The sequence below is a fragment of the Hyla sarda genome, chromosome 2 (genome assembly GCF_029499605.1).
Source record: "Hyla sarda isolate aHylSar1 chromosome 2, aHylSar1.hap1, whole genome shotgun sequence".
Taxonomy (NCBI): Eukaryota; Metazoa; Chordata; class Amphibia; order Anura; family Hylidae; genus Hyla; species Hyla sarda.
The window spans coordinates 291,903,875-291,919,999 of NC_079190.1; the positions used below are offsets into that span (position 1 = coordinate 291,903,875).

General features: G+C 50.7%; 1 long non-coding RNA gene across 1 annotated transcript; it reads left to right on the plus strand.

Annotated features, from left to right (window-relative positions):
• The first annotated feature begins 3,282 nt into the window (after positions 1-3,282).
• On the plus strand, positions 3,283-14,522 carry LOC130356245 (uncharacterized). The gene is made up of 3 exons (XR_008888818.1): positions 3,283-3,391; positions 11,988-12,066; positions 14,421-14,522. It is a non-coding gene; the product is annotated as an uncharacterized LOC130356245 (long non-coding RNA).
• The last annotated feature ends 1,603 nt before the right edge of the window (positions 14,523-16,125 follow it).

Sequence of the window (16,125 nt, forward strand, 5' to 3'; positions counted from 1 at the left end):
ATCGCTTTCAATGCTCACAGGGCTTTTCAAAAATGAAAGGAGTGATCTGATTGGTTGCTATGGGCAACTCAGCAACTTTTCCTCTAAACAGGTTTTGATGAATCTCCCCCAAGATTTTAAATAGTTCGGACATATACACACGCGGCCATAATACATATATTTATTTTTGCCTACATTTTTTCCATTAAAAAAATTGTAAAAAGGGGGTGATTCAAACCTTTATTAGGGAAGGGGCTTATTCATCTTTAACTTTTTTTTTTCTATATTTGAATGTTGTATTTAGTAGCCTTGTGATTGCAGACACTAAAGAATGCTGTGCTATAGAACAGCTTTGATCAGGGTTATTGGCTTTCGATTAGTGCAGGCTGCCTGCACTACTTGAGTGTCAATTGGAAAGCCAGAGTAAGAGACCTCCGCTTATTCATTCAGCTGATCGGGATTTTGTCGTGGTGGTCCCAATCAGCCCACTTTAGAATAATCTAAAGTGGGCTGCGATAAGCGATGTCCGGAATTAGCTGTGGGTCCCGTCTGCTGATAGCAACGCTAAGCTCCAGAGCGCGTTTTACATACCTCCCAACCGACCAGGATCCGGCAGCACAATCCCGTTTTGGGGTCATGTCCCCTTCATGTCCCGCTTCTGTGATTGCTTGCAGAGCCACCGCTGATGGAAAAAGCTCCCAGAGTGATTGCTGCTCCCTAAATATGATCACTATACAGTGTGGAGCCCAGGAGATCCATTCAGTGTCTGCTCTGAGTCTCCCCTGAGCTGAGAGGAAGCCCTGATTGGTTATTCTGCCTGGGAGGGACAAATGTGTCAACCAATCAGAGGCTTCCTCTTACTGGGGGAGGGGGAAGATGCCTACAGATGGAAGAGCATGTTGGTCTGTGTGTGGAGCAGAAGCTGATCAATCCCTGAGGTACAGTGCACAATGTCCTGGATAGTAGTAACTGTCTGATCTAGATGCTGTCCTGAGCAGAGGGGAGACTGATGGCAGCTTCACTGAATAGAGAGGAGGAGAAGCTCTAGGGTAGCAGCTAGGGATCGACCGATTATCGGTATGGCCGATATTATTGGCCGATAATCACGATTTTGGGCATTATCGGTATCGGCAATTATCTTGCCGATAAGCCGATAATGCCCCGCCATGGACCCTCCTAGCACATGGAGCTGGAACTGCTGCAGGCTGTATGCCCCCTCTGCCATGGTGCTCCTCCACCCACATGTATGCCCCCTCTGCCATGGTGCCCCTCCACCCACATGTATGCCCCCTCTGCCATGGTGCCCCTCCACCCACATGTATGCCCCCTCTGCCATGGTGCCCCTCCACCCACATGTATGCCCCCTCTGCCATGGTGCCCCTCCACCCACATGTATGCCCCCTCTGCCATGGTGCCCTTCCACCCACATGTATGCCCCCTCTGCCATGGTGCCCTTCCACCCACATGTATGCCCCTTCTGCCCTGGTGCCCCTCCACCCACATGTATGACCCCTCTGCCATGGTGCCACTCCACCCACATGTATGACCCCTCTGCCATGGTGCCCCTCCACCCACATGTATGACCCCTCTGCCATGGTGCCCCTCCACCCACATGTATGCCCCCTCTGCCATGGTGCCCCTCCACCCACATGTATGCCCCCTCTGCCATGGTGCCCCTCCACCCACATGTATGCCCCCTCTGCCATGGTGCCCTTCCACCCACATGTATGCCCCCTCTGCCCTGGTGCCCCTCCACCCACATGTATGCCCCTTCTGCCCTGGTGCCCCTCCACCCACATGTATGCCCCCTCTGCCATGGTGCCCCTCCACCCACATGTATGCCCCCTCTGCCATGGTGCCCCTCCACCCACATGTATGACCCCTCTGCCATGGTGCCCCTCCACCCACATGAATGCCCCCTCTGCCATGGTGCCCCTCCACCCACATGTATGCCCCCTCTGCCATGGTGCCCCTCCACCCACATGTATGCCCCCTCTGCCATGGTGCCCCTCCACCCACATGTATGCCCCCTCTGCCATGGTGCCCTTCCACCCACATGTATGCCCCCTCTGCCATGGTGCCCCTCCACCCACATGTATGCCCCTTCTGCCCTGGTGCCCCTCCACCCACATGTATGCCCCCTCTGCCCTGGTGCCCCTCCACCCACATGTATGCCCCCTCTGCCATGGTGCCCCTCCACCCACATGTATGACCCCTCTGCCATGGTGCCCCTCCACCCACATGAATGCCCCCTCTGCCATGGTGCCCCTCCACCCACATGTATGCCCCCTCTGCCATGGTGCCCCTCCACCCACATGTATGCCCCCTCTGCCATGGTGCCCCTCCACCCACATGTATGCCCCCTCTGCCATGGTGCCCCTCCACCCACATGTATGCCCCCTCTGCCATGGTGCCCCTCCACCCACATGTATGCCCCCTCTGCCATGGTGCCCCTCCACCCACATGTATGCCCTGTCTGGTTGTATGCATGGTGAGTAGAGTTGTGCGAAGTTACAATAATTTGATTGGTCATGAACTTCTCAGCTCGGCAGTTGCTGACTTTATCCTGCATAAATGAGTTCAGCTTTCAGGTGCTCCGGTGGGCTGGAGACTCTCACCTAGGACTGTATCCACCTTTACCAGCCCACCGGAGCACCTGAAAGCTGAACTCATTTATGCAGGATAAAGTCAGCAACTTTGCTCACACTCACCATTAGAGATGAGCAAAGGTCAGGAGTGTATGAATCTGGGTAGTGTGTGTATGCAGGTGTGCAGAATTTGTCTGTATTGTGCATATAGGCTGTGTTCACACTGTGCAAAGTATCAATCCAGCCATAGGTGTGCACAGAGTCTGCAGTATGCGCATTCGGATGTGCAAAACGCCTGGAGTGTGTGCGGTGTGTGCATATATACTGTAGTTATCTGTAATGTGTCTGCATGCCGTGTAAAATGTGCGTGTGTGTAATGTTTATGTAAGTGGTTGTAGTCGGATGTATGTGCAGGTGTGCAGAGTCTGCCTGGAGTGTGCACTGTACATATAGGTGTATGTGTTTGGACTTGTGCAGTGTGTATACCATGCCCCCCAACCAGTGGCGGATCCAGGGTGGGGGGCAATGGGGCAATTACTCCCCCCCCCCCAGATTGCTGCCCCTATTACTGAGGAGCAGGAGCTGTCCCCGGCTCCACTGTCCCCTCACCTTTCACACGCTGCTCCAGCTCCTGCTGCTCCTTTAAGAGAGGGAGCTGATGGACGCTGCAACATAGTCCCTGCTCGTCCGACCCCGGCTGCTCACCGCAGAGCTGAAGAGAAGACACTGCCTGCCAGCTGTACAGCCTCTGCGGCCTGTATGCTCCATACCAGCGGAGCTCCATCCAGTCTGACAGTCTCCGATCTGCAGGGCGGCCATCAGAGGTGAGGAGCTCTGTAGTGAAGTCCCAGTGGCCGGGCATGTCCGTCACTACCTGTATACCAGTGACTGCTGTGCCCTCTCTGGCCTACTACATATAGTATATGCAGTATGGGCCAGTCATTGATATACAGTCATGTGTTTCTCAAACAGGGTGCCTCCAGCTGTTGCAAAACTACAACTACCAGCATGCCCAGACAGCCAACCAGAGTTGTAGTTTTGCAACAGCTGGAGGCACCCTAGTTGGGAAACACTGTGGGGCTATATACATCAGCTGTGCTGTACCACTGCCCTGGCTGCTATAAATATATGCATGTATATAGTAGTCAAGGCTACAATTAATGTATATAGCCCCTCAGTGTTATGTCACTATATACCAATGTCTGTGCTGTGTTCTCTGCCCTGCCTGGCCCATATTACGTATATAATATATGTAGTATGGGCTAGCCAGTTCAGAGGACACACAGCACGTATATAGGGACATAATACTGCAGGACCGGCGTCCAACGTGGTCCAGGCTTTTCATCCACAAATACCAGGTCTGGGCTATCTATTATCTATTTCGTCTTTTGAACCTTTTGGACTACCTCTATCTAGTGGTTATCCATCCATACCTGCCCTATGGGGGTTTTTGGTCCCAATTGTGACTATTAGTACTTGACCTACCCTGTGGAAGTACATCAGTGCCTGACCACACTAATACCATTACATCCTATACTTAACTGGCATTACCTTTAGGAGTCTGTTAAATTGAGATCTGCTTTAATATCAGGAACAGAGTGTGCTGTTGGTGGTCTTAATTGAATACCATCATCCTACATAGGGGTGTATCTGCATGTATCTTGAACAGAACATCATCCTCTCTCTCTGGAGTCAATCTATTATTATTTTACTAACATTGCATAGTAATACTGCTATGATAATGTATGTGTATGTATTTGACCAGACACTAACAGACTCACATATATGACCGGTACTTATTACTGACGGACCCGGACCTATGTATTATCATTTACTTATTGTCATTATTGGTTTTTGCATCTTTTGTATATGATTTTGCATTTGTTGTGCACTAAGTGAATTGTGAATATTATCCTCTCATCCCTGATGAACTCCCCTCAACCTGGGAGAGAAACGCGTTGGCCAGAGAGGTTGATATATTTTTGTACCAATTGTACATATTGTAATTATTCCCCTAACCCTTGTCCTTCACTTAGTTGTTAGGAATTTATTTAGGTAGGGAATTTATTAGGGTTTCACCTGTTACCTCTACCCTCTTTATGTTTTGTGCTCTATATGCGTATTGTGTTTATATATTAATTTTAGTACATCTCAATTAAAAGCTATTTTTTATTCTAATTGATGTTGATTATGTGTTGGATTCTGAAATTGTGACATCAAGGATTATAAAATTATTTACTATGGTGTACTGGATCACCAAAAATATCTTTCCATTCCAGAAGTAGTGATAAGATACATTTAAAAAAAGTAATAAATGTGATTTACCCCTTGCCTAATAAAAGTTTGAATCACCCTTTGTTCCCATTTTTTAAATGAAATAATGTAAGGAAAACCCTATACATAAACCCTAAACATATGTGGTAGCGCCACATGCACAAATGTGTGAACTAATAAAATATAATAGTTAAGTTGCACACTGAAAGGTGAAAGCATGAAAAAATATCAAAGTCCAGAAGTGCGTATTTTTGGTCAATTCAATAACTAAATAAAAAATAAAATCTAAATAAAAATGGTCCAGACAAAAACTTCAGATCACATCACAAAAAATAAGCCCTCATATAGTCCTGTATGCGGAAAAAGAAAAGGGTTATAGGGGTGAGAAGAGGACACTTTAAAGCATACTCATTTAATGCCCCCCTGTCATGTGCCACTCACTTATAATGCCCCCCCTGTCTTGTGCCCCTTACTTAAAATGCCCCCTGAGGGTGCAGGACAGGGGGCATTATAACATTACAGGGGCATTACATGTGAGGGGAACATTTCAGGGGCATTATATGTGAGGAGCACTGTTACGCCGAGCGCTCCGGGTCCCCGCTCCTCCCCGGAGCGCTCGCTACACTCTCCTCACTGCAGCGCTCCGGTCAGATCCACTGACCCGGGGCGCTGCGATACCGCCTCCAGCCGGGATGCGATTCGCGATGCGGGTAGCGCCCGCTCGCGATGCGCACCCCGGCTCCCGTACCTGACTCGCTCCCCGTCGGTCCTGTCCCGGCGCGCGCGGCCCCGCTCCTTAGGGCGCGCGCGCGCCGGGTCTTTGCGATTTAAAGGGCCACTGCGCCGCTGATTGGCGCAGTGGTTCCAATTAGTCTGATCACCTGTGCACTTCCCTATATCACCTCACTTCCCCTGCACTTCCTTGCCGGATCTTGTTGCCATCGTGCCAGTGAAAGCGTTTCCTTGTGTGTTCCTAGCCTGTGTTCCAGACCTCCTGCCGTTGCCCCTGACTACGATCCTTGCTGCCTGCCCCGACCTTCTGCTACGTCCGACCTTGCTTCTGTCTACTCCCTTGTACCGCGCCTATCTTCAGCAGCCAGAGAGGTGAGCCGTTGCTAGTGGATACGACCTGGTCACTACCGCCGCAGCAAGACCATCCCGCTTTGCGGCGGGCTCTGGTGAAAACCAGTAGTGACTTAGAACCGGTCCACTAGCACGGTCCTCGCCATCCCTCTCTGGCACAGAGGATCCACCTCCTGCCAGCCGGCATCGTGACAGTAGATCCGGCCATGGATCCCGCTGAAGTTCCTCTGCCAGTTGTCGCTGACCTCACCACGGTGGTCGCCCAGCAGTCGCAACAGATAGCGCAACAAGGCCAACAGCTGTCTCAACTGACCGTTATGCTACAGCAGTTACTACCACAGCTTCAGCAATCATCTCCTCCGCCAGCTCCTGCACCTCCTCCGCAGCGAGTGGCCGCTTCTGGTTTACGCCTATCCTTGCCGGATAAATTTGATGGGGACTCTAAGTTTTGCCGTGGCTTTCTTTCCCAATGCTCCCTGCACTTGGAGATGATGTCGGACCAGTTTCCCACTGAAAGGTCTAAGGTGGCTTTCGTAGTCAGCCTTCTGTCTGGAAAAGCCCTGTCTTGGGCCACACCGCTCTGGGACCGCAATGACCCCGTCACTGCCTCTGTACACTCCTTCTTCTCGGAAATCCGAAGTGTCTTTGAGGAACCTGCCCGAGCCTCTTCTGCTGAGACTGCCCTGTTGAACCTGGTCCAGGGTAATTCTTCCGTTGGCGAGTATGCCGTACAATTCCGTACTCTTGCTTCAGAATTATCCTGGAATAATGAGGCCCTCTGCGCGACCTTTAAAAAAGGCCTATCCAGCAACATTAAAGATGTTCTGGCCGCACGAGAAATCCCTGCTAATCTACATGAACTCATTCACCTAGCCACTCGCATTGACATGCGTTTTTCCGAAAGGCGTCAGGAGCTCCGCCAGGATATGGACTCTGTTCGCACGAGGCGTTTCTTCTCCTCGGCTCCTCTCTCCTCTGGTCCCCTGCAATCCGTTCCTGTGCCTCCCGCCGTGGAGGCTATGCAGGTCGACCGGTCTCGCCTGACACCTCAAGAGAGGACACGACGCCGCATGGAGAACCTCTGCCTGTACTGTGCTAGTACCGAACACTTCCTGAAGGATTGTCCTATCCGTCCTCCCCGCCTGGAAAGACGTACGCTGACTCCGCACAAAGGTGAGACAGTCCTTGATGTCTACTCTGCTTCTCCACGTCTTACTGTGCCTGTGCGGATGTCTGCCTCTGCCTTCTCCTTCTCTACTATGGCCTTCTTGGACTCCGGATCTGCAGGAAATTTTATTTTGGCCTCTCTCGTCAACAGGTTCAACATCCCAGTGACCAGTCTCGCCAGACCCCTCTACATCAATTGTGTAAACAATGAAAGATTGGACTGTACCATACGTTTCCGCACGGAGCCCCTTCTAATGTGCATCGGATCTCACCACGAGAGGATTGAACTTTTGGTCCTCCCCAATTGCACTTCTGAAATTCTCCTTGGACTTCCCTGGCTTCAACTTCATTCCCCAACCCTGGATTGGTCCACTGGGGAGATCAAGAGTTGGGGGCCCTCTTGTTCCAAGGACTGCCTAAAACCGGTTCCCAGTAACCCTTGCCGTGACTCTGTGGTTCCTCCTGTGACCGGTCTCCCTAAGGCCTATATGGACTTTGCGGATGTTTTTTGCAAAAAACAAGCTGAGACTCTACCTCCTCACAGGCCTTATGATTGTCCTATCGACCTCCTCCCGGGCACTACTCCACCCCGGGGCAGAATTTATCCTCTATCCGCCCCAGAGACTCTTGCCATGTCTGAATACGTCCAGGAAAATTTAAAAAAGGGCTTTATCCGTAAATCCTCCTCTCCTGCCGGAGCCGGATTTTTCTTTGTGTCCAAAAAAGATGGCTCCCTACGTCCTTGCATTGACTACCGCGGTCTTAATAAAATCACGGTTAAGAACCGCTACCCCCTACCCCTCATCTCTGAACTCTTTGATCGCCTCCAAGGTGCCCACATCTTTACCAAACTGGACTTAAGAGGTGCTTATAATCTCATCCGCATCAGAGAGGGGGATGAGTGGAAAATGGCATTTAACACCAGAGATGGACACTTTGAGTATCTGGTCATGCCCTTTGGCCTGTGCAACGCCCCTGCCGTCTTCCAAGACTTTGTTAATGAAATTTTTCGTGATCTTTTATACTCCTGTGTTGTTGTATATCTGGACGATATCCTGATTTTTTCTGCCAATCTAGAAGAACACCGCCAGCATGTCCGTATGGTTCTTCAGAGACTTTGTGACAATCAACTCTATGCCAAAATAGAGAAATGTCTGTTTGAATGCCAATCTCTTCCTTTCCTAGGATACTTGGTCTCTGGCCAGGGACTACAAATGGATCCAGACAAACTCTCTGCCGTCTTAGATTGGCCACGCCCCTCCGGACTCCGTGCTATTCAACGCTTTTTGGGGTTCGCCAATTATTACAGGCAATTTATTCCACATTTTTCTACCGTTGTGGCTCCTATCGTGGCTTTAACCAAAAAAAATGCCGATCCCAAGTCTTGGCCTCCTCAAGCGGAAGACGCCTTTAAACGGCTCAAGTCTGCCTTTTCTTTGGCTCCCGTGCTCTCCAGACCTGACCCTTCCAAACCCTTCCTATTGGAGGTTGATGCCTCCTCAGTGGGAGCTGGAGCTGTCCTTCTACAAAAAAATTCTTCCGGGCATGCTGTTACTTGTGGTTTTTTTTCTAGGACCTTCTCTCCGGCGGAGAGGAACTACTCCATCGGGGATCGAGAGCTTCTAGCCATTAAATTAGCACTTGAGGAATGGAGGCATCTGCTGGAGGGATCAAGATTTCCAGTTATTATTTACACCGATCACAAGAACCTCTCCTACCTCCAGTCTGCCCAACGGCTGAATCCTCGCCAGGCCAGGTGGTCTCTGTTCTTTGCCCGATTTAATTTTGAAATTCACTTTCGGCCTGCCGATAAGAACATTAGGGCCGATGCTCTCTCTCGTTCCTCGGATGCTTCTGAAGTTGAACTCTCTCCGCAACACATCATTCCTCCTGACTGCCTGATTTCCACTTCTCCAGCCTCCATCAGGCAAACTCCTCCAGGAAAGACCTTTGTTTCTCCACGCCAACGCCTCGGAATCCTCAAATGGGGTCACTCCTCCCATCTCGCAGGTCATGCAGGCATCAAGAAATCTGTGCAACTCATCTCTCGCTTCTATTGGTGGCCGACTCTGGAGACGGATGTTGTGGACTTTGTGCGAGCCTGCACTATCTGTGCCCGGGATAAGACTCCTCGCCAGAAGCCCGCTGGTTTTCTTCATCCTCTGCCTGTCCCCGAACAGCCTTGGTCTCTGATTGGTATGGATTTTATTACTGATTTACCCCCTTCCCGTGGCAACACTGTTATTTGGGTGGTCGTTGATCGATTCTCCAAAATGGCACATTTCATCCCTCTTCCTGGTCTTCCTTCAGCGCCTCAGTTGGCTAAACAATTTTTTGTACACATTTTTCGTCTTCACGGGTTGCCTACGCAGATCGTCTCGGATAGAGGCGTCCAATTCGTGTCTAAATTCTGGAGGGCTCTCTGTAAACAACTCAAGATTAAATTAAATTTTTCTTCTGCATATCATCCTCAATCCAATGGACAAGTAGAAAGAGTTAACCAGGTCTTGGGTGATTATTTACGACATTTTGTTTCCTCCCGCCAGGATGACTGGGCAGATCTTCTTCCATGGGCCGAATTCTCGTATAACTTCAGAGTCTCTGAATCTTCCTCCAAATCCCCATTTTTCGTGGTGTACGGCCGTCACCCTCTTCCCCCCCTCCCTACCCCGTTGCCCTCTGGTCTGCCCGCTGTGGATGAAATTTCTCGTGACCTTTCCATCATATGGAGAGAGACCCAAAATTCTCTCTTACAGGCTTCATCACGCATGAAGAAGTTCGCGGATAAGAAAAGAAGAGCTCCTCCCATTTTTTCCCCTGGAGACAAGGTATGGCTCTCCGCTAAATATGTCCGCTTCCGTGTCCCTAGCTACAAGTTGGGACCACGCTATCTTGGTCCTTTCAAAATTTTGTGCCAGATTAATCCTGTCTCTTACAAACTTCTTCTTCCTCCTTCTCTTCGTATTCCTAATGCCTTTCACGTTTCTCTTCTTAAACCACTTATCATCAACCGTTTCTCTCCCAAATCTGTTCCTCCCACTCCTGTTTCCGGCTCCTCGGACATCTTCTCCGTCAAAGATATTCTGGCATCCAAAAAGGTCAGAGGGAAAACCTTTTTTTTAGTGGATTGGGAGGGTTGTGGTCCAGAAGAGAGATCCTGGGAACCTGAGGACAATATCCTAGACAAAAGTCTGCTCCTCAGGTTCTCAGGCTCTAAGAAGAGGGGGAGACCCAAGGGGGGGGGGTACTGTTACGCCGAGCGCTCCGGGTCCCCGCTCCTCCCCGGAGCGCTCGCTACACTCTCCTCACTGCAGCGCTCCGGTCAGATCCACTGACCCGGGGCGCTGCGATACCGCCTCCAGCCGGGATGCGATTTGCGATGCGGGTAGCGCCCGCTCGCGATGCGCACCCCGGCTCCCGTACCTGACTCGCTCCCCGTCGGTCCTGTCCCGGCGCGCGCGGCCCCGCTCCTTAGGGCGCGCGCGCGCCGGGTCTTTGCGATTTAAAGGGCCACTGCGCCGCTGATTGGCGCAGTGGTTCCAATTAGTCTGATCACCTGTGCACTTCCCTATATCACCTCACTTCCCCTGCACTTCCTTGCCGGATCTTGTTGCCATCGTGCCAGTGAAAGCGTTTCCTTGTGTGTTCCTAGCCTGTGTTCCAGACCTCCTGCCGTTGCCCCTGACTACGATCCTTGCTGCCTGCCCCGACCTTCTGCTACGTCCGACCTTGCTTCTGTCTACTCCCTTGTACCGCGCCTATCTTCAGCAGCCAGAGAGGTGAGCCGTTGCTAGTGGATACGACCTGGTCACTACCGCCGCAGCAAGACCATCCCGCTTTGCGGCGGGCTCTGGTGAAAACCAGTAGTGACTTAGAACCGGTCCACTAGCACGGTCCTCGCCATCCCTCTCTGGCACAGAGGATCCACCTCCTGCCAGCCGGCATCGTGACAGGCACAGCACAGGGGGGCATTATATGCTAGGGGGACAGGACAGAGGGCATTATTATGAGGGAGAACAGGGTGGGTCATAGTTATATGTGGGGGCACAGGATGGGGCATTAATACTATATATGAGGGGCAGAGAGTATAAGGAATTTCTGGGGTAGTACGGTTTTCATTAGCCACAATACATCACGGTATTGTATTCTGAGGGATATTTAGAGCGTACAGTGTGTTGTAGTAATATATTCAGAGGTTACAGTGTGTGGCAGTATTATATTCAGGGGGTACAGTGTGTTGTAATATATTCAGAGGTTACAGTGTGAGGCAGTATTCTATTCAGGGGGTACAGTGTGTGGCAGTATTATATTCAGGGGTACAGTGTGTGGCAGTATTATATTCAGAGGTACAGTGTGTGGCAGTATTATATTTAGTGGGTACAGTGTGTGGCAGTAATATATTTAGTGGGTACAGTGTGGCAGTAATATATTCAGGGGTAAAGTGTGTGGCAGTAATATATTCAGGGGTACAGTGTGTGGCAGTATCATACTCAGGGTGTACAGTGTGGCAGTATTATATTCAGGGGTACAGTGTGTGGCAGTATTATATTTAGTGGGTACAGTGTGTAGCAGTATTATATTCAGGGGTACAGTGTGTGGCAGTATTATATTCAGGGGTACAGTGTGTGGCAGTATTATATTCAGGGGGTACAGTGTGTGGCAGTAATATATTCAGGGGTACAGTGTGTGGCAGTATTATATTCAGTGGGTACAGTGTGTGGCAGTAATATATTCAGTGGGTACAGTGTGTCAGAATTATATTCAGAGGGTACAGTGTGCCAGAATTATATTCAGAGGGTACAGTGTGCCAGAATTATATTCAGAGGGTGTGTGCCAGTATTATATTCAAAGGATACAGTGTTTGGAAGGTTTCTAATAATAATTGTTTTCATATAGACGATCAGAATCCGCTGACACAGTGAAGAGCCGTCTGGGCGTCAAGTTCTGCAGAGAGAACATTTAGCTGGACATGGCGGTATGTACCATCTGAATTAGATAAGGAAAGACTATAGAGAAAACGTCACCTGTAGTCACTGATATCATTGTGTAGTGTCCTGACTGTCCCATCACTGGTAATTACTGGTTTGCAGTAATGATGGGTGAAACAACAACTCCCAGCATCTCCTCACCACTACTTAGGTCATACTGGGAGTTGTAGTTTTAAATGGTAAAAACTTCTTTAGCGCTTTCCCATTCTGTGGCAATTGGTATATTTGATTATTATACTGGATACATTTAATAATATTGTAAGTTCCTTAAGCAACACCTTATTTTCTGTCCGCCAACACAAAATTCTCTAATAGTGCCCCTCCCGAGACTAGACTCTGGATCCGCCCCTGCACCCAACTGTCCCGATTTGGGCAGGACAGTCCTGATTTTGAGACATCCGCCTGCCTTTTGCTGACCCTCTCCCCCTTTGCAGTGCCAAGCCTTGACAGAGCGAAGAGTCGTTGAGTCTTTACCCTGTCATTATCTTCTGGGACTGCAGATGTTCTGCGAGAGTAGTAAACGTTGCCAGGGTAGTAAACCCTCAGCAGGATTGGCCAGTTTCTACACACCACTCTCCCCTGACATGCCTCCTCTCCTTCTTTTAGCTGCTGCATCAAACTTAGGGCTGCTACCTACAGGGGAAAGGGGGCAACTACTAGGGGCCAACTATTTAGGGGGATCTATCTACAGGGGGACACAGGGGCGGACATATCACCTGTTCAGCTGGTTCGGCTGCACAGGGGCCCAGCGTGTTAGGGGGCCCACCTAGTGGCCCAGGTCACACCTGGGCCTCACAGTCTGGGCCCCTGCAGGGCCCCCTGCCAGTACTTCATACTATGTGCTGCAGCAACAGGTCCCGGACTTGCCGCTGACAGCAGTAATTTACCTTTAAACCGGCCGGTGCAGTGCCGTAGAATGAAATTTGCCATAGAATGAAATGCTCCGCCTCCATCACATCCTATTGGCTCACACTTGTCACGTGACATATTTAACCGTCACGCATCGACGCGCACGGTAGTGTCAGTTTGGCTATCACAGGGAGAGGATCTCCTCTCCCTGTGATAGCTGAAGCTGCACGGAGCCCTCATGGCCTCTGTGGCCCGACTTTTACTGTTTTATTGTCACCCGCCAGCGCGCTGGATCGCCAGCGCTATAGATAGCGCTGTCAACCACCTGCCTCCCCGCCCGCTGCTCTACTCCCCGTCCCCTGCTAACTCTCAGGGAACGGGGAACAGAAAGTAGAGCAGCGAGCGCAGCTAAAGTAGTACTGCGCATGCGCAGCACTACGCAAATAGCGTAGGTAGGTAGATTAGTGTAGGAGGTTGTAATTTAGCATAGTTTAGGCACCACAACTCCCAGCATGGGAGTTGAAGTTTAGGACAACAACTCCCAGCATACCCAGACAGCTAAAGGCTCCCAGGCATGCTGGGAGTTGTAGCTTAGATTAGACAGCAAAAGGACTACAACTCCCAGCATACCCACACAGCTGAAGGCTGCCCCGGGTATGCTGAGAGTTGTAGTGCAGTGAAGGGACCACAACTCCCAGCATGCCCAGACAGCGAAAGGCTGCCCAGGCATGCTGGGAGTTGTAGTTTAGCTTAGATTAGACAGCAAAGGGACCACAACTCCCAGCATGCCCACACAGCTGAAGGCTGCCCGAGCATGCTGGGAGTTGTAGTTTAGCTGATGGGACCACAACTCCCAGCATGCCCAGACAGCTGAAGGCTGCCCGGGTATGCTGAGAGTTGTAGTGCAGTGAAGTCACCACAACTCCCAGCATGCCCAGACAGCTAAAGCCTGCCCAGGCATGCTGGGAGTTGTAGTTTTACACAGGTATAAAGTAGTTAGCGTAGTGTTAGCGCGATTTTAGCGTAGCGTTAGCTTAATTTTAGCGTAGCTTTAGTTTAGTGTTAGCGAAGTTGGCGTAGTGTTAGCGATAGTTGGCGTAGTTGTACACGGGTGTAGTGTAGCTAGCTTAGTTTTACAGGCAGATGAAGTGTAGTTTAGAGAGTTTAGCGTGGGGTGTAGCTTAGCTTGCTCATAAAGTGAAGGGGCTACAACTCCCAGCATGCCCAGAGAGCCAAAGGCCGTCCGGGCAGGATGGAAGTTGTAGTTTTGCAAAAGTAGCAGAGGCAGTTGCGCTCTGCTACGTTAATGCAGTATGTGGCCACCTGTATAGATGGCTGGATACGGTGATCAGAAGGCCACTTACCCACCTCCATTCCTGCTCCGTCACTGGACTTGTAGCAATGCAGGAAGATGATGGAGCTGGAACAGGGGTGGTAAGTTAGGCTCTCCAGGTACTAACCCATTTTTTTTGTGTTATTCTTCTCGTTTCAGATACATGAATGCGAAGGACTACATCGGAATCGGTGGACTACGACGATGACCTGCAGTTTCTTCTTTTCTTTTAATAAAATGGTTAACGAAGGCTGTGGGAGGGAGTGTTTTTCCTAATAAAAATGTTTTAACTTGTGTGTGCTTTTTTTCTTTGTTATTACTTTACAGGCTTAGTAGTGGAAGCCGTTGTGTAGACGGAATCCATTACTAAGTCGGGGCTTTGCGTTAGCCCCAAAAACAGCTAGCGCTAACCCCCAATTATTACCCCGGTACCCAACGCCACAGGGGCACTGGGAAGAGCCTATACCAACAGGCCTAGAGTGCCAAATATGGTGCTCTTGGGCCTAAGCGGTGACAGGCTGGTGTTATTTAGGCTGGGGAGGGCCAGTAACGATGGTCCTCGCCCACTCTGGTAACGTCAGTCTGTTGCTGTTTGGTTGGTATTTGGCGAAAAATGAAAAGACGGGGAACCACACACGTTTTTTTTTTTTTTTTAAACATTGAAAAAAAACAAAAACGTGTGTGGTTCCCCATGCTGGATGCCTGGGCAGCCTTTAGCTGTCTGGGCATGCTGGGAGTTGTGGTGACTTCACTGCACTACAACTCCCAGCATGCCCGGGCAGCTTTCAACTGTCTGGGCATGATAGGAGTTGTGGTCCCTTCACTGCACTACAACTCTCAGCATACCCGGGCAGCCTTCAGCTGTCTGGGCATGCTGGGAGTTGTGGTCCCATCAGCTAAACTACAACTCCCAGCATGCGTGGGCAGCCTTCAGCTGTGTGGGCATGCTGGGAGTTGTGGTCCCTTTGCTGTCTAATCTAAGCTAAACTACAACTCCCAGCATGCCTGGGCAGGCTTAAGCTGTCTGGGCATGCTGGGAGTTGTAGTCCCTTCGCTGTCTAACCTAAAATAACACTCCCAGCATGCCTGGGCAGCCTTAAGCTGTCTGGGCATGCTGGGAGTTGTAGTCCCTTCGATGTCTAAGCTAAACTACAACTCCCAGCATGCCTGGGCAGCCTTTAGCTGGGAGTTGTGGTGCCTAAACTATGCTAAATTACAACCTCCTACACTAATCTACCTACCTACGCTATTTGCGTAGTGCTGCGCATGCGCAGTACTACTTCAGCTGCGCTCGCTGCTCTACTTTCTGTTCCCCGTTCCCTGAGAGTTAGCAGGGGACGGGAGTAGAGCAGCAGGCAGGGAGGCAAGCGGTTGACAGCGCTATCTATAGCGCTGGCGATCGAGCGCGCTGGCGGGCGACAATAAAACAGTAAAAGTCGGGCCACAGAGGCCATGAGAGCTCCGTGCAGCTTCAGCTATCACAGGGAGAGGAGATCCTCTCCCTGTGATAGCCAAACCGAGACTGCCGTGCGCATCGATGCGTGACGGTTAAATATGTCACGTGACAAGTGTGAGCCAATAGGATGTGATGGAGGCGGAGCATTTCATTCTATGGCAAATTTCATTCTACGGCACTGCACCGGGCGAGACGGACAGGCCAGGGGCTGATGGGAACAGACGTGCCCCGTGGAGGCACGCGGGGCACGTCCCAAGCCCCTGACGTCATGTGTCATGGCCTCTGACCCCGTCAGAAGCGACAGGAGCAGCAAACCCTCCCGCCTCACACGGCCGCATCGCTGAGCAGATGAGGTGAGGAGAGCGACAATCGGGTGCAGGGTGGTGGGGGGGATTGTAATGATGATGA